The 23,289-nt window shown below is 44.7% G+C and overlaps 1 protein-coding gene across 3 annotated transcripts in view; it reads right to left on the bottom strand.

The window, feature by feature from the left end:
* CCDC138 (coiled-coil domain containing 138) overlaps positions 1–23,289 on the bottom strand; it is a 333,074-nt gene that overhangs the window by 258,584 nt on the left and 51,201 nt on the right. The window contains exon 2 of one of the 3 annotated variants that reach the window (XM_063953820.1): positions 1,736–1,839. The exons of the other annotated variants lie outside the window; for them this stretch is intronic. The gene's annotated coding sequence lies outside the window, so the exon portion shown is untranslated. The remainder of the gene's footprint in view (positions 1–1,735; positions 1,840–23,289) is intronic. 3 annotated transcript variants of the gene reach the window in all.

Below are 23,289 nucleotides of genomic sequence, written 5' to 3'. Positions count from 1 at the left end.
GGGCTATAAGATGGCACCATGTACTGCTGAGAGGAGTATGCTCTCTCCTTCTAAAGCAGGGGTGGGGAACCTCCGGCCCGCAGGCCGTATAAGGCCCGCAAAGCCGTTTGCTCCGGCCCACCCGCTTCTGTCAGTGAGACACGCCGCCGCTCAGTCCGGCGGCAGCGTGTCTCAGCTGTCAGGACAGGGAGAAGAGCGCGGCGATGTTGGATGACGGCGGCGGCATGTAGGACTTCAAACTAGCCGCCGCTTCATAAGCCAATCAGAGCTCGCGGACCGGCAGCCAATCAGGAGCCGCGGCTGCCGGCCCGCGAGCTCTGATTGGCTCTCGCACCGGCGGCTGGTTTGAAGTCCTACACGCCGCCACCCGACATAGCCGCACTCTCCTCCCTGTCAGCAAGCAGCGGTAAGCAGCACTGGCGGGGGGGGGGGGGGGGGGGGGCATCTGTGTACCTGGCACTGTGGGGGCATCTGTGTACCTGGCACTGTGGGGGCATCTGTGTACCTGGCACTGTGGGGGCATCTGTGTACCTGGCACTGTGGGGGCATCTGTGTACCTGGCACTGTGGGGGCATCTGTATACCAGGCACTGTGGGGGCATCTGTATAGCTGGCACTGTGGGGGCATCTGTATAGCTGGCACTGTGGGGGCATCTGTATACCTGGCGCGGTGAGGGGCATCTGTATAGCTGGCACTGTGGGGGCATCTGTATAGCTGGCACTGTGGGGGCATCTGTATACCTGGCGCGGTGAGGGGCATCTGTATACCTGGCACGGTGAGGGGCATCTGTATACCTGGCACGGTGAGGGGCATATGTATACCTGGCACGGTGAGGGGCATATGTATACCTGGCACGGTGAGGGGCATATGTATACCTGGCACGGTGAGGGGCATATGTATACCTGGCACGGTGAGGGGCATATGTATACCTGGCACGGTGAGGGGCATTTGCATACCTGGCACTGTGGGGGGCATTTGTATACCTGGCACTGTGGGGGGCATTTGTATACCTGGCACGGTGGGGGTATATTATGTATACCTGGCACGGTGGGGGGCATATGTATACCTGGCACGGTGGGGGGCATATGTATACCAGGCACGGTGAGGGGCATATGTATACCTGGCACGGTGAGGGACATTTGTATACCTGGCACGGTGAGGGACATTTGTATACTTGGCACTGTGAGGGGAATTTGTATACCTGGCACTGTGGGGGCAATTGTGGATCTGGCACTGCACTATTGGGGGCATATGTGTATCACGTCCCATTTTAACTGGCCATACCCATTTTTTTTTTGGCGCGCGCACACACGGTACCTCTAAGGGGCAGACCTACTGGGGGGCAGGGTAATTTTTTTAACTTGAGAATTTTTGTATGGCCCCCGAGGATTTTATAAATATCCAAATGGCCCTCGCTAGAAAAAAGGTTCCCCACCCCTGTTCTAAAGCAAACAGAGACTCTAACCAAACAGCCGAATAGCGCACAGTTGAGATAAGACCTTTTACAAAGGGGTGCTAATACATAGAATAGCAGAAAGTAATAGTAAGTTTCTGTTTTTAGTGTGCCTCTACCTAACATGGAAGCAAGAAAGGAGGTTGCCAAGAAGAATCTCCCTGAGCAACTACCTAATCAATTACAGGAGTTAATGGACTGGATGCGAAATTAATTTGTATCCAAAGAGGAGTTTATTAATGTCTAGGTCAGAAGCAAGTCTTGATTATGATGATATATCACCTGAATAGAATTCTATGGAAGGATTTAATAATGTGTCAAGTGTAGAATCAGGAGAAATCCGGGAAGATGTTAGATCGTTTAATGTTGAATTAGTGGAAAACATGCTGAAAAATATACATAAGACAATGAATTTTAAGGATGATTTACAGCAGAAAGATAAAAATTATTTTTTGTTTGAAGATAGCATGACGAAATGTAGAACTTTTTCTGTTCACAAGGTAATGAAGGATATTGCGATTAAAGAATGGTAAAATGTGAATACAAAAGACAGGGTAATTTGTATTGTATAGCTCATATGTATCCCATTAAGGATGAAGAAGTATTAAAATGGTGTGCGTTGCCTAAGGTAGATGCTGCAGTAACAGAGATAATGACTAAAACAACGATTCCACTTGACGATGGTGCAGAATTTAAAGACACCATGGATAAGAGAATGGAAAATGCATTAAAAAAAAAAAAAAAAGCTAGCTATTCAGACCCAATGTACTGGGTCGTTTTGTTTTTCCCTTCCTTTGTTACTATTTCTACCCCCCCCCCCCCCCCCCCGATGGGATGCCGTCACCTACATGGCATTATAACTGAATAATTATGGTTGGTATTCTTTCATTGAATGTTAAAGGTTTAAACTCTCCCAATAATCGTAGATTAGCCCTGTCCTCTTTCCATAAGTATAAAGCCGATATAGTGGCCCTACAGGAAACTAATTTTTCCTCCTGTATTGAAAGACCAGATACCCCATAGGATGTTTCGCTAACGGTCCCTTTAAAAGAAACGGAGTAGCTCTGTTATTCGGGGATAATGTTCCTTTTACCCTCCACTCCCAAATTGCAGACAAAGTAGGCCGCTACTTGATTCTCATGGGTCTTTTGGAAAATAAATCTGTTACTATAGTCTCATTATACGCACCTAATTCGAACCAAGTAGCCTTTATTCGGAAGCTATGCTTGCTTATCCAAAAGGTTCGGGTCGGCTCCCTAATTCTCCTAGGAGATTTTAATTTGGTATTAGATCCCAAACTAGATAAATCGTCCCAGACTCCCTCAGCTGCATCCAAAACCCGCCTTGGCCCTTCATTAGCGCTACGTAATGTGTTAGCGGAGTTCGATTTATATGATATCTGGCGCATCCGCAATCCTACCGGGAGGGACTATACGTTCTTCTCATCGGTCCATAATTCATACTCAAGAATTGACCTTGTGTTATGCGATAAATGGACCTTACAAGACTCCGATACAGTTGATATCCTACCCATCACCTGGTCCGACCACGCACCGTTATATTGGAAATGGAACATTAAGTCTGCTTCCAGGCCTCCTAGACCATGGCGATTATCTCCTCATCTCTTGCATGACCCGTTAGCAATAAAAATTATCTTAGCAAGGCCTCATACTATAAACTGAACACAACTAAAACGGATGCCTTACCTGTTCACTTACCAGATACACTCACGGCTGCTTTACGAACTCAATACTCATACAACTGGAAAATGAAATCACTTACATACCTTGGGATACATATTCCCCCTTCCTCCTCTACTGTTTTCGATTTGAATCTTCCTCCCCTGCTACTAACTCTCCAAACCCTGACATCATCTTGGCTTTTATATGAAATATCCTGGCTGGGTCGTTTATCTGCCTTTAAAATGTCCTTACTACCTAAACTTATGTATTTATTTCGCACCATACCCTATTCTTTTCCCAAACCTTATCTAGATAAATACAGAGTTGTTTTGGCAAAATACCTGTGGAAATCACACACCCCCAAAATTGGCGCACGCTGGAATGGTATTCCCTCGACACAGAGGAGGCCTCGCACTACCCGATTTGCAGTTATATCAAGAAGCTTGTTTGCTTGCTCAGCTTAAATCCTGGAATCTCTCCAACTCCGCATGCATATGGGCCCACATTGAAAATATTGGATGCATAGGCTACCCCTTAGCAGATCTGCTGTGGACTCCGAAAGCCCTGCGCCCCAGCGATTTGGCCATTCTTCCCTCTACGGCCTCTTCTCTACGAGTGTGGGATTGTTTGACGAGTAAACTCCCTGGCTTTACTATCCCCTACACTGCCCTTTCGCTTAAAGCGGTGAGTAAATTAATTCCCAATTTACATGTTTCTGCGTGGAATGCTTGCAATATTCATACCCTAGGAGACTTATTACATTGAACTGCCTTTATTTCATTTGCCCAGTTACACGACAGATTCTCCCTCCCGCATACTGAACTATTCCATTCTTTTCAAATCAGACACTGGTTTAAGAGCCCATTGTCCGAACTCCCCCTAGCTCCATAGCTCAATCTGTCCTATCCCGGGTGGTACTGCTTACATCCACTAAAGATATTACCTATTGGTACAACACACTCGTCTCAATGGTACCATACCATAAGTCTAATGCCCAGAAGCTCTGGGAGAGGGATTTAGGAATTCCCATTGCAGAGGCACAATGGGAGAAATTGCATCGTTTAACATTCCTCATGTCACGCTATTTAAATCATTCAGAAATGCATGTTAAATTACTGAATAGATTATACTTGACCCCAGATAGGCTGCACACATTCTGGCCCTCCAGCTCACGACTTTGTTGGAGGAACTGCGGTGAAATAGGGCATTTATATCATATTTTTTGGACATGTCCCCATCTCCAAACTTTCTGGGCAGAAGTATTTCAGCTGATAAATAAAGTTTTATGTCTATCTTTAAGCCCATACCCCGCTCTGGCTCTCCTCCATATGTATCCCCTGGAGGTCTCAGCCTCCCAAAGATACATATTGGGACACATCTGTATAGCAGCGAGGGCAACTTTGGCCCAGGCCTGGAAACAAGCGATAGTGCCTCCCGCTCTAAAGGTATTCCATAAAGTTCATTTTCACTACACCATGGAAACTGAGGCCGTGCCTTATTCCCCCTCTGTTTCCTCCCCCATTATGCAATGGTTCCATTGGCACGAGTACGTCACGGAGGGAGAGGGCTCTGCTCTTGTCTCACACCCGGGGAAGACATCCCCTTTACAATTTAGCCTGAATGAGAAGCCTACTACCTCTTAAGTGTCTAATTTCTCACTCTTTTTCTTTCGGTTCATGCTGGTTGCTATGTCTGCAGTAATGTCAGACCTGCCCTCCTCTGCTACTAGGGCTGGAGTTGGTAAACCCTATTGACCTAGCTATGTACATTCTTTTATGTCAATATGATTATGATACCTGAATACCTGCTCAGTCGATTTGTTACCTGTTTCATATGTATCACATACACAAAGAAAGAAGCCTTTATTAGGGGTGCACCGAGATTCAAATAATCGTAAATTAATATATAACTTTTATTTCTATCATTAAAAAGTATATTTTTCAGCCATATGAAATAAAAAGATTTTTTTGTGAGAATAAAAATAAAAAAATGGTGAATTTTAAAAATTGATTATTTTCCAGAGACTGCTGTTGCTGTGATACAAGTTCCTCCTATAATAAAGGCTCACCGGCCCCTGCTGTAATTAAGATGTTAATTACATATAGTTCTGCTGGTTTTCTATATCTCTCATCCAGCAGCCACCAGTAATCTTCGTGATCTGTGTAGACCAAACGTCAATGACAGAAATTAAATTACATTTGGTGTTTCATCTCAATAAAGCTTATTTTTATGACAATATATGTCTTTACTGTAGTCTTTATTAGTGCACCAGAAACTATTCACTTGTTCATGTATCCTGTAGTTACACTGTTGTTACCAATGTTTCTATCTAGTTTGTTACATGTGTAGTTACTGTCGGTACACAGATACTTTTTGTGTTTAGTACATGGATGCTAGATGCCAGCACCGTTTTAACTCACTAAAGCCCGGGTATTCGGCTGCATTGCCTGTGCCTAGTTATACAGTTATTTATTTATCCCAATCCTATATGTGCATAGAACATGTATCTAAAACCAGGCTCACATTAGTGCAATGGTTTCTATGTGTGTAGCATTAACCTTATATAGCGGCTTCAGGTATCAGTCACGTGCGGCCAGCTAATGGTCTTGGTCTGCACGTTCCTGTATCAATACCTTGCCCCGCAGCTATATTCTGAATGAATGTTCCCCAGTCACTCTGACCATTCCCACTTAAATAGCTTTATCTCAGCACCAGAATTCAACTGATTAATTTCCCATATAATTATGATTTTCCTTATGTTTCCTTTATTTTCAGTCTATGTATTCATGTGCTTTATTGAGTGGGTTTAAACTGGCTACATATATGTCTTGCACGTCACTGCTATCATCACATGACACACTGTGCCCACCATATATTATTTTCCTTTAAATGATTGAACAATAATTAATATAATGTATATGGCAGACGTCAGTAGTGCCCTCTAATTTCACAGGATCCGACGCTGGACCATATTATTTTTCTTAATTGCATACAAATTGCTCAGTAGCAGCATACTGCTATCTTCATAATGCAGTATCCGTTAGATACATGGACATATGATGCTGTCTTTCACTGCAGCCGCGTGTAGCGGCTCCGGATAGCCGCCGCGTACGGCTAGCAAATGGTCTCGGCTAGCACGCCACTGCACCCGCTCTCGTTCCCGCTACTGTGTATCGGGTAGGCACTCGCTACACACTTTCCCTGCCCCACCGATACTCAGTTCAGCATGGATTACTTCGCTACAGTTTAACACATATTGAATGACATTATATTTTCATTTATATTAGCAGCAGATTATCACTACATTATCACAGCATAGCAGCAATCTCTGATAAACGCCAACGCACGTTTCACAGAGGCTGCTTCGTCAGGGCATCAACCTGATTGTCATCCATGACAGGTTTATATACCCCTCCCTCCCTTTCTATTGGTTGCCATATGTATCAATGAAAGTATATTGGAACCTTCTCCTTCATAGCATATTCTTCATGAATTAGATGTTCTTTTATTACCTATATCAAAAAGTGTTTAGTCTCTATTTGTGTTACTCATAATGTTCTTAATACGCATATATTATAAATACATATTTACTGAATTAATTAGTTCCTTCGCCTAAGTTTTTATGTGTTATTATTCTGTCTCTATTACTACATCCATGTATGTTCCCAGGAATCCAATTGTTCCTATTACTATCCTATTTGGTGATATATGTGATTAGGTGTTCTGCTTATATTTATATTGTGTGTCTCCATAGGAGGAGACAATTTACTAAATACTCATTATTCCATGACTCCTAGCTCCACCTTTATTGCCCTATACCTTCGTGCTAACAACTGATTTTATAATTCATTTTCTATAGCTGTAATGCATGTTTAATAACCTGGTTTAAATATAACTATCAATGACTGTGAGATAGACACATACTTCCCGGCCTTCGAATTGGAGGACACCTTAAAAAAGGAGTGGGAAGAGGCCTTATTGAAGTGTTCACATGAACTTATAAATATACTAATCAAACATGACGAAACAAGAATGAAACAATGTACAGAGGAAATTACTGACTTAAGTGACAAATTGAAGGATTATGAGAATTTGGAAACATTTCAGAAAGCTTATCAGAAATACAAATTGAAATAGAACATTTTGAAAAGAATCTGATAGAGAGGAAACAACAAAAATTCCTACGGGACAAGAACGATTATATGAATAATACTGTGTTCAAATGGAACAAAAGGAGAAACCTAAGGGGGGATAGGAGATTGGGCGAGATGAACTCCACATCGGAAATAGAGAATACAGATGGTGAACTTTCGGATAGCTCCTCAGAAAATAGAAGGAATCCAGTCAAAAGACAACAATATTTTTTAGGGACTGGCAAAATGGACCCAAGAGGCCCTATAAGAGAACAAGGAGAGGATACAACAATAAAAAAATCAAAGAAAAAGGGAAAGAGGAGACTGGGGACCGAATCCCCAGAGGAAATACAACACATACAGGAGATGAAAGAACAGGATACACTGAAAGTTATTAACCTTTCCGAAAGACAACTTGATGAGTGCCACCTGAACGTCCTATCCAGAGGTCTCACATTCTCTCCAACACAATCCATGAACAGATTTGGGATAGAGAAAGATCTCCACCTTTTTGTAAGGAAGATTCTACTTAAAAAATTCTTTCTGTTAAAAGAAGCCGGCAAAAATGATCAATATGACAGCTCCTTGTTAGATGAATCCGATAGTGAAGCTCTCAGAATGTTGGAAGAGTTATCCACGGGAGAAGAGATTTCTGAAACACCTAGGGACACCACACTAAGAAAGAGATCCACTTTCTTTCCCAATTTTAATATCTTTCCAGAGGCCAAAATCTATTTGGACTTGGTTTCTAAAGATCTGGATAGATTGTACTGCGGCAGAAGTAGTCTCAGCAAATATAATTTAACCAGAGACGAGAATGAAGCTTTAAGAGAAATACAGAATTGGAGTGAAATCGAAATTAAACAGTCAGACAAAGAGGGAAATGTGGTCCTTTGGAAAAAAGACATGTACTTAGAAGAAGAAGTCATGAGACAACTTAATAACCAAGAATGTTATCAGAAATTGGTATTTAATCCAACTGACAACTTTTTGAAACAGTATCAGAATTTAGTAGAGGGGGGAGTTCCATGCAGGTACCATTAACAAGAGAGAGAAAGAGTTTTTGGAAGTTACTAATCCCAAAATACCTACCTTTTATGCACTTCCCAAAGCCCACAAAAACCTGAGAAAACCACCTGGGAGGCCCATAGTCTCAGGTATTGGAGGACTCACGGAGAAAGCGAGCATATTTGTGGATAGACATCTGAGAGGATTTGTAACAGAACTGCCCTCTTATACAAGAGATACTATGGACATACTCAATAAGTTGGACAATATGGTGGTCACTCCTGGGACATGGCTATGCACATGTGATGTCGAGTCCCTTTACACAAGTATAGAGCATGAAAGAGGGATCCAGGCAGTGGAATACTTTCTAAGTACAAAAGGAAGAAACACATTCGATGATTTCATTACCAAACTGTTACGGTTCATTCTCACGAAAAACTATTTCGTATTCAACGAAAGATTTTACCTACAGACCCGGGGTACAGCGATGGGCAGTACGTGTGCACCAACGTATGCCAACCTGTACCTCGGGTGGTGGGAGAAAAAATATGTCTTCTCGACGGATAATAACCACTACACGGATCATGTACTAAATTGGTCAAGGTACATAGATGACATACTAATCATTTGGGAAGGAGAGGTGGAACTCTTAAAATAATTCCTAGAGAAACTTAATAAGAATCCCCTGAATTTGAAATTAACAACAGAAATGAGCCAGAAGAAAGTCACATTCTTGGACCTCACCATAGAAATTGATGAAGATGGGAGACTATTATCGGATATGTTCAGGAAAGAGACAGCCAGCAATAGCATTTTACATGCAGACAGTTCGCATCTTCCTGCCACAATCAAGGGTGTCCCAAAAGGAGAGTTTCTACGAACACGCAGAAACTGTTCCAATGATGACAAATTTGAAATAAGAGCGAAAGAACTAGGAAGCAGATTGGAACAGAGGGGTTATAGCAAGACCCTCATTAAAAAGGGTTACAAAGCAGCAAACAAAAATAGGAACTCCTTGATTTGTCCAAAAACCAAGAGTAAGGAAGTAGACTACACAATAAGATTCATTGGCACATTTTGCAATGAATGGGAAGAGATACGACAAATTCTCCAAAAACACTGGAACATCCTTACAAATGATAAAGAAATGGCTAAAGCAATAGGAGGAAGAGTAAATGCTAGTTGGAGAAAATCTCCTAGCATCAGAGACAAACTGGTACATAGCCATTATGAGAGTCAAAAAAGGAAGGTAGGACCAACGAAAGGATGTTTCCAGTGTGGAAATTGCAAAACATGCAAATACGTGGAACAAACCAAGGAAGTGCAAGACAGATATGGGAAGACACACCCTATAAGAGATTTCATCAACTGTAGGACCATAGGGGTCATATACTGCCTGCACTGTGGATTCAGACTAAAGTATGTCGGAATGACAAGTAGACAACTAAGGATGAGACTGGTAGAACATATCAGAAATATTAAGAATGCTGAACAAGATCGATTAAAATTGAAAAATCTTACAAGTGTAGCTAGGCATTTTCTCAATAAACATGGTGGCAATCCTGAGAGCCTGAAAATAAGAGGATTGGAAAAAAATACAGTTGGGAATTCGAGGAGATGTTAAGAGGGAGCTTCTGAAGAGAGAAACGAAGTGGATCTTCCTGATGAATAGTGTCGACCCAGAAGGTCTTAATGAACACAATCAGTTCTCCTCTTTCTTGGATTAAACATAAGAACATAGAATTAGGTTTTTGGAATCTATCATTCCAGTATAAGTTTGCCATATATAGGAGGAAGATAAGAACGTTAAGATTCATGAAGATTGGATTCTACAAACATGCAAAATTCCATTGGATCCACCTTGTCAGAAAGATGAAGATATTCTACAAACTCCATTAACCTAGAGACAGTACAAGTACACATGAAAATAGTTATATTGAAAAAGAATGGATAGAAGTAACTGTCAGATTCTGGGTACAATACAGGCCATATGGAGGAACATATGCATATATGTAAATACATAACTAATATTAGAACAGATATAGGCACACCGTAAGGAAAATTGTAGTAATCACCTAAGCGAATGAAATTATGTCCATGTTAAATTTGAAAATATGATGTAACGTTTACTTACCTTGGGGTACTGGAGGAGTGGACTCAGAAGGGTTTGGAATATAGGTGGATGAGTGTGGTTGGTGATTCGGCTTGGGAGGACCAACCCATCAAGCATAATTATGGACAAGTGATAGGGGTTGGATTAGATATTTAGTCAAAACACAGAAGGTAGATAATATAGATATAATTTTAGCAACCAAAAGATAGATTAGAGATAGTCCTCTTACGGTAGAGTATTAATTTTATTTGGGAGGGAGCACTGTTGTAGTCACATTAGTGTGTATGAATTCAGTTGGCACCAATTTTTATCACTTTATGGACAAGGGTGAGGAAGATAATAACATTCATAAGCACATAGTCACTGATAGACTAATTACAACACTGTAATCACTAGAAATATAATTATCACTACATCTTATAAATAATATAATAATTTTTAATGTTTCATCTGTTCACTTTTTATATTTATTCACATTTATAATATGAACTATTGTTCATAATTGCACAATATGGGAAGTATGTGACTATCTCACAGTCATTGATCGTTATATTTAAACCAGGTTATTAAACATGCATTACAGCTATAGAAAATGAATTATAAAATCAGTTGTTAGCACGAAGGTATAGGGCAATAAAGGTGGAGCTAGGAGTCATGGAATAATGAGTATTTAGTAAATTGTCTCCTCCTATGGAGACACACAATATAAATATAAGCAGAACACCTAATCACATATATCACCAAATATGATAGTAATAGGAACAATTGGATTCCTGGGAACATACATGGATGTAGTAATAGAGACAGAATAATAACACATAAAAACTTAGGCGAAGGAACTAATTAATTCAGTAAATATGTATTTATAATATATGCGTATTAAGAACATTATGATTAACACAAATAGAGACTAAACACTTTTTGATATAGGTAATAAAAGAACATCTAATCCATGAAGAATATGCTATGAAGGAGAAGGTTCCAATATACTTTCATTGATACATATGGCAACCAATAGAAAGGGAGGGAGGGGTATATACACCTGTCATGGATGACAATCAGGTTGATGCCCTGACGAAGCAGCCTCTGTGAAACGTGCGTTGGCGTTTATCAGAGATTGCTGCTATGTTGTGATAATGTAGTGATAATCTGCTGCTAATATAAATGAAATATAATGTCATTCAATATGTGTTAAACTGTAGCGAAGTAATCCATGCTGAACTGAGTATCGGTGGGGCAGGGAAAGTGTGTAGCGAGTGCCTACCCGATACACAGTAGCGGGAACGAGAGCGGGTGCAGTGGCGTGCTAGCCGAGACCATTTGCTAGCCGTACGCGGCGGCTATCCGGAGCCGCTACACGCGGCTGCAGTGAAAGACAGCATCATATGTCCATGTATCTAACGGATACTGCATTATGAAGATAGCAGTATGCTGCTACTGAGCAATTTGTATGCAATTAAGAAAAATAATATGGTCCAGCATCGGATCCTCTGAAATTAGAGGGCACTACTGACGTCTGCCATATACATTATATTAATTATTGTTCAATCATTAAAAGGAAAATAATATATGGTGGGCACAGTGTGTCATGTGATGATAGCAGTGACGTGCAAGACATATATGTAGCCAGTTTAAACCCACTCAATAAAGCACATGAATACATAGACTGAAAATAAAGGAAACCTAAGGAAAATCATAATTATATGGGAAATTAATCAGTTGAATTCTGGTGCTGAGATAAAATAAGAATTTACTCACCGGTAATTCTATTTCTCGTAGTCCGTAGTGGATGCTGGGTACTCCGTAAGGACCATGGGGAATGGCGGGCTCCGCAGGAGACTGGGCACTCTAAAGAAAGATTAGGTACTATCTGGTGTGCACTGGCTCCTCCCTCTATGCCCCTCCTCCAGACCTGTTAGGGAAACTGTGCCCGGAAGAGCTGACATTACTAGGAAAGGATTTGGAATCCAGGGTAAGACTCATACTAGCCACACCAATCACACCGTACAACTTGTGATAACTATACCCAGTTAACAGTATGAAACAACAAAATGAGCCTCATTAACAGATGGCTCATAACAATAACCCTTTAGTTACGCAATAACTATATACATGTATTGCAGAGAGTCCGCACTTGGGACGGGCTCCCAGCATCCACTACGGACTACGAGAAATAGAATTACCGGTGAGTAAATTCTTATTTTCTCTGACGTCCTAGTGGATGCTGGGGACTCCGTAAGGACCATGGGGATTATACCAAAGCTCCCAAACGGGCGGGAGAGTGCGGATGACTCTGCAGCACCGAATGAGCAAACTCAAGGTCCTCCTCAGCCAGGGTATCAAACTTGTAGAATTTTGCAAATGTGTTTGAACCCGACCAAGTAGCAGCTCGGCAAAGTTGTAAAGCCGAGACCCCTCGGGCAGCCGCCCAAGAAGAGCCCACCTTCCTCGTGGAATGGGCTTTTACAGATTTAGGATGCGGCAGTCCAGCCGCAGAATGTGCAAGTTGAATCGTGCTACAGATCCAGCGAGCAATAGTCTGCTTTGAAGCAGGAGCACCCAGCTTGTTGGGTGCATACAGGATAAATAGCGAGTCAGTTTTCCTGACTCCAGCCGTCCTGGAAACATAGATTTTCAGGGCCCTGACTACGTCCAGTAACTTGGAATCCTCCAAGTCCCGAGTAGCCGCAGGCACCACAATAGGTTGGTTCAAATGAAACGCTGACACCACCTTAGGAAGAAATTGGGGACGAGTCCTCAATTCCGCCCTATCCGTATGGGGCTTTTGCATGACAAAGCCGCCAATTCTGACACACGCCTGGCCGAAGCCAAGGCCAACAGCATGACCACTTTCCACGTGAGATATTTTAGCTCCACGGTTTTAAGTGGCTCAAACCAATGCGACTTTAGGAAAACAAACACCACGTTGAGATCCCAAGGTGCCACTGGAGGCACAAAAGGGGGCTGAATATGCAGCACTCCTTTAACAAATGTCTGAACTTCAGGCAGTGAAGCCAGTTCTTTTTGGAAGAAAATCGACAGAGCCGAAATCTGGACCTTAATGGAACCCAATTTGAGGCCCATAGTCATCCCTGACTGTAGGAAGTGCAGAAATCGACCCAGCTGAAACTCCTCCGTTGGGGCCTTCCTGGCCTCACACCAAGCAACATATTTCCGCCATATGCGGTGATAATGTTTTGCAGTCACATCCTTCCTAGCTTTCATCAGCGTAGGAATGACTTCCTCCGGAATGCCCTTTTCCTTTAGGATCCGGTGTTCAACCGCCATGCCGTCAAACGCAGCCGCGGTAAGTCTTGGAACAGACAGGGCCCCTGCTGCAGCAGGTCCAGTCTGAGCGGCAGAGGCCATGGGTCCTCTGAGATCATTTCTTGAAGTTCTGGGTACCAAGCTCTTCTTGGCCAATCCGGAACAATGAGTATAGTTCTTACTCCTCTTCTTCTTCTTATCCTCAGTACCTTGGGTATGAGAGGAAGAGGAGGGAACACATAAACCGACTGGTAGACCCACGGTGTCACTAGAGCGTCCACAGCTATCGCCTGAGGGTCCCTTGACCTGGCGCAATATCTTTTTAGCTTTTTGTTGAGGCGGGACGCCATCATGTCCACCTTTGGCCGTTCCCAACGGTTTACAATCATTTGGAAGACTTCTGGATGAAGTCCCCACTCTCCCGGGTGGAGGTCGTGCCTGCTGAGGAAGTCTGCTTCCCAGTTGTCCACCCTCGGAATGAACACTGCTGACAGTGCTATCACGTGATTCTCCGCCCATCGAAGAATCCTTGTGGCTTCTGCCATTGCCATCCTGCTTCTTGTGCCGCCCTGGCGGTTTACATGGGCGACCGCTGTGATGTTGTCTGACTGAATCAGAACTGGTTGGTTTTGAAGCAGGGGTTCTGCTTGACTCAGGGCATTGTAAATGGCCCTTAGTTCCAGAATATTTATATGTAGGGAAGTTTCCTGACTCAACCATTGTCCTTGGAAGTTTCTTCCCTGGGTGACTGCCCCCCAACCTCGGAGGCTTGCATCCGTGGTCACCAGGACCCAGTCCTGTATGCCGAATCTGCGTCCTTCGAGCAGATGAGCACTCTGCAGCCACCACAGCAGAGACACCCTGGCCCTCGGGGACAGGGTGATTAACCGATGCATCTGGAGATGCGATCCGGACCACTTGTCCAACAGATCCCACTGGAAGATCCTTGAATGGAACCTGCCGAAGGGAATTGCTTCGTACGAAGCTACCATCTTTCCCAGGACTCGCGTGCAGTGATGCACCGACACCTGCTTTGGTTTCAGGAGGTCCCTGAGCAGAGATGATAATTCCTGGGCCTTCTCCTCCGGGAGAAAAATCTTCTTCTGTTCTGTGTCCAGAATCATGCCCAAGAACAGCAGACGCGTCGCAGGAAACAGCTGTGACTTTGGAATATTCAGAATCCAGCTGTGCTGATGCAGCACTTCCTGAGATAGTGCTACGCTGACTAGCAACTGCTCTTTGGACCTCGCCTTTATAAGGAGATCGTCCAAGTACGGGATAATTATGACTCCTTTCTTTCGGAGGAGCATCATCATTTCGGCCATTACCTTGGTAAACACCCGCGGTGCCGTGGACAGACCAAACGGCAACGTCTGGAATTGGTAATAACAGTCCTGTACCACAAATCTGAGGTACTCCTGGTGGGGTGGATAAATGGGGACATGCAGGTATGCATCCTTGATGTCCAATGACACCATAAAATCCCCCTCTTCCAGGCTTGCAATATCTGCTCTGAGCGATTCCATCTTGAACTTGAACTTTTTATATATAAATGTTCAAGGATTTTAAATTTAGAATGGGTCTCACCGAACCGTCTGGTTTCGGTACCACAAACATTGTGGAATAGTAACCCCGTCCCTGTTGAAGGAGGGGTACCTTGATTATCACCTGCTGAAGATACAGCTTGTGAATCGCCGTCAGTACTACCTCCCTTTCTCTGAGGGTAGATGGCAAGGCTGATTTGAAATAACAGCGAGGGGGAGTCGCCTCGAACTCCAGCTTGTATCCCTGAGATACTACTTGCAGAACCCAGGGATCCACCTGTGAGCGAGCCCACTGGTCGCTGAAGTTCCGGAGATGTGCCCTCACCGTACCTGGCTCCGCCTGTGGAGCCCCAGCGTCATGCGGTGGACTTAGAGGAAGCGGGGGAAGATTTTTGATCCTGGGAACTGGCTGTCTGGTGCAGATTTTTCCCTCTTCCCTTGCCTCTGGGCAGAAAGGAAGCGCCTTTGACCCGCTTGCTTTCCTGAGGCCGAAAGGACTGTACCTGATAATACGGTGCTTTCTTAGGCTGTGAGGGAATCTGAGGTAGAAATGTCGATTTCCCAGCTGTTGCTGTGGATACGAGGTCCGAGAGACCATCCCCAAACAATTCCTCACCCTTATAAGGCAGAACCTACATGTGCCTTTTAGAATCAGCATCACCCGTCCACTGCCGGGTCCATAATACTCTCCTGGCAGAAATGGACATTGCATTAATTCTGGATGCCAGCCGGCAAATATCCCTCTGTGCATCTCTCATATATAAGACTACGTCTTTAATATGCTCTATGGTTAGCAAAATAGTATCCCTGTCGAGGGTATCAATATTATCCGACAGGGTATCGGACCACGCTGCAGCAGCACTACACATCCATGCTGAGGCAATTGCAGGTCTCAGTATAGTACCTGAGTGTGTATATACAGACTTCAGGATCGCCTCCTGCTTTCTATCAGCAGGCTCCTTCAAGGCGGCAGTATCCTGAGACGGCAGTGCCACCTTTTTTGACAAACGTGTGAGCGCCTTATCCACCCTAGGGGATATTTCCCAACGTGACCTATCCTTTGGCGGGAAAGGGTACGCCATCAGTAACTTTTTAGAAATTACCAGTTTCTTATCGGGGGAAGCCCACGCTTCTTCACACACTTCATTTAACTCATCTGACGGGGGAAAGAACACTGGTTGCTTTTTCTCCCCAAACATAATACCCTTTTTAGTGGTACCTGGGTTAATGTCAGAAATGTGTAACACATTTTTCATTGCCGTAATCATGCAACGTATGCCCCTAGTGGATTGTGTATATGTCTCATCCTTGTCGACACTGGAGTCAGACTCTGTGTCGACATCTGTGTCTGCCATCTGAGGTAGCGGGCGTTTTTGATGGCCTTTGAGACGCCTGGGCAGGCACGGGCTGAGAAGCCGGCTGTCCCACGGCTGTTGCGTCATCCAACCTTTTATGTATGGAGTCGACACTGTCGGTTAATACGTTCCACATATCCACCCACTCTGGTGTCATCCCCGCAGGGGGTGACATCACATTTATAGGCACCTGCTCCGCCTCCACATAAGCCTCATCAAACATGTCGACACAGCCGTACCGACACACCGCACACACACAGGGAATGCTCTGACTGAGGACAGGACCCCACCAAGTCCTTTGGGGAGACAGAGAGAGAGTATGCCAGCACACACCACAGCGCTATATAATCAGGGATTTACATTAACAGAAGTGATTTTCCCTATAGCTGCCTTTTATACACAGTTTGCGCCTAAATTTAGTGCCCCCCCTCTCTTTTTTACCCTTTGAGCCTGGAAACTGCAGGGGAGAGCCTGGGGAGCTGTCTTCCAGCGGAGCTGTGAAGAGAAAAATGGCGCCAGTGTGCTGAGGGAGATAGCCCCGCTCCTTTTTCGGCGGACTTCTCCCGCTCTTATAATTTTATTATGGCAGGGGATTTTTACACATATATAGCTTATTAGGCTATATTATGTGTGGTTTGCCAAATTTAAGGTACTCTAATTGCAGCCCAGGGCGCCCCCCCCCCCCCCCCAGCGCCCTGCACCCATCAGTGACCGGAGTATGTGGTGTGCATAGGGAGCAATGGCGCACAGCTGCAGTGCTGTGCGCTACCTTAATGAAGACCGAAGTCTTCAGCCGCCGATTTCCAGGATGCTCTTCTTGCTTCTGGCTCTGTAAGGGGGACGGCGGCGCGGCTCCGGGACCAGACGACCAAGGCTGGGCCTGTGTTCGATCCCTCTGGAGCTAATGGTGTCCAGTAGCCTAAGAAGCCCAAGCTAGCTGCAAGCAGGTAGGTTCGCTTCTTCTCCCCTTAGTTCCTCGTAGCAGTGAGTCTGTTGCCAGCAGATCTCACTGAAAATAAAAAACCTAACAAATACTTTCTTTACTAGAAGCTCAGGAGAGCCCCTAGTGTGCAACCAGCTCGGGCCGGGCACAGATTCTAACTGAGGTCTGGAGGAGGGGCATAGAGGGAGGAGCCAGTGCACACCAGATAGTACCTAATCTTTCTTTAGAGTGCCCAGTCTCCTGCGGAGCCCGCTATTCCCCATGGTCCTTACGGAGTACCCAGCATCCACTAGGACGTCAGAGAAAGCTATTTAAGTGGGAATGGTCAGAGTGACTGGGGAACATTCATTCAGAATATAGCTGCGGGGCAAGGTATTGATACAGGAACGTGCAGACCAAGACCATTAGCTGGCCGCACGTGACTGATACCTGAAGCCGCTATATAAGGTTAATGCTACACACATAGAAACCATTGCACTAATGTGAGCCTGGTTTTAGATACATGTTCTATGCACATATAGGATTGGGATAAATAAATAACTGTATAACTAGGCACAGGCAATGCAGCCGAATACCCGGGCTTTAGTGAGTTAAAACGGTGCTGGCATCTAGCATCCATGTACTAAACACAAAAAGTATATGTGTACCGACAGTAACTACACATGTAACAAACTAGATAGAAACATTGGTAACAACAGTGTAACTACAGGATACATGAACAAGAGAATAGTTTCTGGTGCACTAATAAAGACTACAGTAAAGACATATATTGTCATAAAAATAAGCTTTATTGAGATGAAACACCAGATGTAATTTAATTTCTGTCATTGACGTTTGGTCTACACAGATCACGAAGATTACTGGTGGCTGCTGGATGAGAGATATAGAAAACCAGCAGAACTATATGTAATTAACATCTTAATTACAGCAGGGGCCGGTGAGCCTTTATTATAGGAGGAACTTGCATCACAGCAACAGCAGTCTCTGTGGAAAATAATCCATTTTTAAAATTCACCATTTTTTTATTTTTATTCTCACAAAAAAATCTTTTTATTTCATATGGCTGAAAAATATACTTTTTAATGATAGAAATAAAAGTTATATATTCATTTACGATTATTTGAATCTCGGTGCACCCCTAAAAAAGGCTTCTTTCTTTGTGTATGTGTATCATAGTCTTCTAAGCCAGGGGTAGCACTCCCAGACAATCATAAGGTGCATAATCCACTCTTTAAATATGTCATAAGGGAAAGAGAACAACTATTTGGAAAAATCTTTGCTGGTGCGGGAATATCTTTTGCTCTCACATACTGTTTCATATGTATGTTTGATTTCATTGACGTGTACATCCCCCCCCCCCCCCTCTTTATTTTTGCATTCGATATAAAATCCAATAAAAAATATTAATGTTAAGAAAAGAAAAAAAATAAGATTTTACTCACCGGTAAATCTATTTCTCGTAGTCCGTAGTGGATGCTGGGAACTCCGTAAGGACCATGGGGAATAGACGGGCTCCGCAGGAGACTGGGCACTCTAAAAGAAAGATTAGGTACTATCTGGTGTGCACTGGCTCCTCCCTCTATGCCCCTCCTCCAGACCTCAGTTAGGATACTGTGCCCGGAAGAGCTGACACAATAAGGAAGGATTTTGAATCCCGGGTAAGACTCATACCAGCCACACCAATCACACCGTATGACTCGTGATACTATACCCAGTTAACAGTATGAAATATAACTGAGCCTCTCAACAGATGGCTCAACAATAACCCTTTAGTTAGGCAATAACTATATACAAGTATTGCAGACAATCCGCACTTGGGATGGGCGCCCAGCATCCACTACGGACTACGAGAAATACATTTACCGGTGAGTAAAATCTTATTTTCTCTGACGTCCTAGTGGATGCTGGGAACTCCGTAAGGACCATGGGGATTATACCAAAGCTCCCAAACGGGCGGGAGAGTGCGGATGACTCTGCAGCACCGAATGAGAGAACTCAAGGTCCTCCTCAGCCAGGGTATCAAATTTGTAGAATTTAGCAAACGTGTTTGCTCCTGACCAAGTTGCAGCTCGGCAAAGTTGTAAAGCCGAGACCCCTCGGGCAGCCGCCCAAGATGAGCCCACCTTCCTCGTGGAATGGGCTTTCACTGATTTAGGATGCGGCAATCCAGCCGCAGAATGCGCCAGCTGAATTGTGCTACAAATCCAGCGAGCAATAGTCTGCTTAGAAGCAGGAGCACCTATTTTGTTGGGTGCATACAGGATAAAAAGCGAGTCAGTTTTCCTGACTCCAGCCGTCCTGGAAACATAAATTTTCAAGGCCCTGACTACGTCCAGTAACTTGGAATCCTCCAAGTCCCTAGTAGCTGCAGGCACTACAATAGGTTGGTTCAAGTGAAAAGCTGATACCACCTTAGGGAGAAACTGGGGACGAGTCCTCAATTCTGCCCTATCCATATGGAAAATCAGATAAGGGCTTTTACATGACAAAGCCGCCAATTCTGACACACACCTAGCCGAAGCCAAGGCCAATAACATGACCACTTTCCACGTGAGATATTTCAGATCCACAGTCTTAAGTGGCTCAAACCAAAGTGATTTTAGGAAACACAACACCACGTTGAGATCCCAAGGTGCCACAGGAGGCACAAAAGGGGGCTGAATATGTAGCACTCCCTTTACAAATGTCTGAACTTCAGGCAGTGAAGCCAGTTCTTTCTGGAAGAAAATCGACAGAGCCGAAATCTGGACCTTAATGGAACCCAATTTTAGGCCCATAGTCACTCCCGACTGTAGGAAGTGCAGAAAACGACCCAGCTGAAATTCCTCTGTTGGGGCCTTCCTGGCCTCACACCACGCAACATATTTTCGCCAAATACGGTGATAATGGTTTTCGGTTACATCTTTCCTGGCTTTTATCAGCGTAGGAATGACTTCTTCCGGAATGCCCTTTTCCTTTAGGATCCGGAATTCAACCGCCATGCCGTCAAACGCAGCCGCGGTAAGTCTTGGAACAGACAGGGCCCCTGCTGTAGCAGATCCTGTCTGAGCGGTAGAGGCCATGGGTCCTCTGATATAATTTCTTGAAGTTCTGGGTACCAAGCTCTTCTTGGCCAATCCGGAATCACGAGTATCGTTCTTACTCCTCGCCTTCTTATTATTCTCAGTACCTTTGGTATGAGAGGCCGAGGAGGGAAAACATAAACCGACTGGTACACCCACGGTGTCACTAGAGCGTCCACAGCTATTGCCTGAGGGTCCCTTGACCTGGCGCAATATCACTTTAGCTTTTTGTTGAGGCGGGACGCCATCATGTCCACCTGTGGCCTTTCCCAACGGTTTACCAACAGTTGGAAGACTTCTGGATGAAGTCCCCACTCTCCCGGGTGTAGGTCGTGTCTGCTGAGGAAGTCTGCTTCCCAGTTGTCCACTCCCGGAATGAACACTGCTGACAGTGCTAAGACGTGATTTTCCGCCCATCGGAGAATCCTTGTGGCTTCTGCCATCGCCATCCTGCTTCTTGTGCCGCCCTGTCGGTTTACATGGGCGACTGCCGTGATGTTGTCTGATTGGATCAGTATCGGCTGGTTTTGAAGCAGGGGCCTTGCCTGACTTAGGGCATTGTAAATGGCCCTCAGTTCCAGAATATTTATGTGTAGGGACGACTTCTGACTTGACCAAAGTCCTTGGAAATTTCTTCCCTGTGTGACTGCCCCCCAGCCTCGAAGGCTGGCATCCGTGGTCACCAGGACCCAGTCCTGTATGCCGAATCTGCGGCCCTCTAGAAGATGAGCACTCTGCGGCCACCACAGCAGAGACACCCTGGTCCTTGGAGACAGGGTTATCAGCCGATGCATCTGAAGATGCGATCCCGACCACTTGTCCAAGAGGTCCCACTGAAAGGTTCTTGCATGGAACCTGCCGAATGGGATTGCTTCGTATGAAGCTACCATTTTTCCCAGGACTCGTGTGCAGTGATGCACCGATACCTGTTTTGGTTTCAGGAGGTCTCTGACTAGAGATGACAGCTCCTTGGCTTTCTCCTGCGGGAGAAACACTTTTTTCTGTTCTGTGTCCAGAACAATCCCCAGGAACAGTAGGCGTGTGGAAGGAACCAGCTGTGACTTTGGAATGTTTAGAATCCATCCGTGCTGTTGTAGCACTTCCCGAGATAGTGCTACTCCGACCAACAACTGCTCCTTGGACCTCGCCTTTATAAGGAGATCGTCCAAGTACGGGATAATTAAAACTCCTTTTTTTTGAAGGAGTTTCATCATTTCTGCCATTACCTTGGTAAACACCCTCGGTGCCGTGGACAGTCCAAACGGCAGTGTCTGGAATTGGTAATGGCAATCCTGTACCACAAATCTGAGGTACTCCTGGTGAGGATGGTAAATGGGGACATGCAGGTAAGCATCCTTGATGTCCAGGGATACCATGTAATCCCCCTCGTCCAGGCTTGCAATAACCGCCCTGAGCGATTCCATCTTGAACTTGAATTTTTTATGTATGTGTTTAAGGATTTAAAATTTAAAATGGGTCTCACCGAACCGTCCGGTTTCGGTACCACAAACAGTGTGGAATAGTAACCCCCTACTTGTTGAAGTAGGGGCACCTTGACTATCACCTGCTGGGAATACAGCTTGTGAATTGCCTCTAGCACAGCCTCCCTGCCCGAGGGAGTTGTCGGCAAGGCAGATTTGAGGAAACGGCGGGGGGAAGACGCCTCGAATTCCAGCTTGTACCCCTGAGATACTACTTGAAGGAACCAGGGATCCACCTGTGAACAAGCCCACTGATCACTGAAATTTTTTTGAGGCGGCCCCCCACCGTACCTGGCTACGCCTGTGGAGCCCCCGCGTCATGCGGTGGACTCAGAGGAAGCGGGGGAAGAATTTTGATTCTGGGAACTGGCTGACTGGTGCAGCTTTTTCCCTCTTCCCTTGTCTCTGTGCAGAAAGGAAGCGCCTTTGACCCGCTTGCTTTTCTGAAGCCGAAAGTAATGTACCTGATAATACAGTGCTTTCTTAGGCTGTGAGGAAACCTGAGGTAAAAAATTTTCTTCCCAGCTGTTGCTGTGGATACGAGGTCCCAGAGACCATCCCCAAACAATTCCTCACCCTTATAAGGCAGAATCTCTATGCGCCTTTTAAAATCAGAATCACCTGTCCAGTGTCGGGTCTCTAATACCCTCCTGACAGAATGGACATTACATTAATTCTGGATGCCAGCCGGCAAAATATCCCTCTGTGCATCCCTCATATATAAGACGACGTCTTTAATATGCTCTTATGTTAGCAAACTAGTATCCCTGTTTGACAGGGTCACAGACCACGCTGCAGCAGCCATATCTGCAGGTCGCAGTCTAGTACCTGAGTGTGTAAATACAGACTTCAGGATAGCCTCCTGCTTTTTATCAACAGGTACCTTCAAAGTGGCCGTATCCTAAGACGGCAGTGCCACCTTTTTTGACAAACGTGTGAGCGCCTTATCCACCCTAGGGGATATCTCCCAGCGTAACTTATCCTCTGGCGGGAAAGGGTACGCCATCAGTAACTTTTTAGAAATTACCAGTTTCTTATCGGGGGAACCCACGCTTTTTCACACACTTCATTCACTCATCTGATGGGGGAACAAAACACTACCTGCTTTTTCTCCCCAAACATAAAACACTTTTTTTTTTAGTGGTACTTGGGTTAATGTCAGAAATGTGTAACACATTTTTTATTGCCGGGATCAAGTCACGGATGTTCCTAGTGGATTGTGTATATGTCTCAACCTCGTCGATACTG

Source organism: Pseudophryne corroboree, chromosome 2, assembly GCF_028390025.1.
Source record: "Pseudophryne corroboree isolate aPseCor3 chromosome 2, aPseCor3.hap2, whole genome shotgun sequence".
Taxonomy (NCBI): Eukaryota; Metazoa; Chordata; class Amphibia; order Anura; family Myobatrachidae; genus Pseudophryne; species Pseudophryne corroboree.
This window is presented reverse-complemented; position numbering and strand designations above follow the sequence as displayed.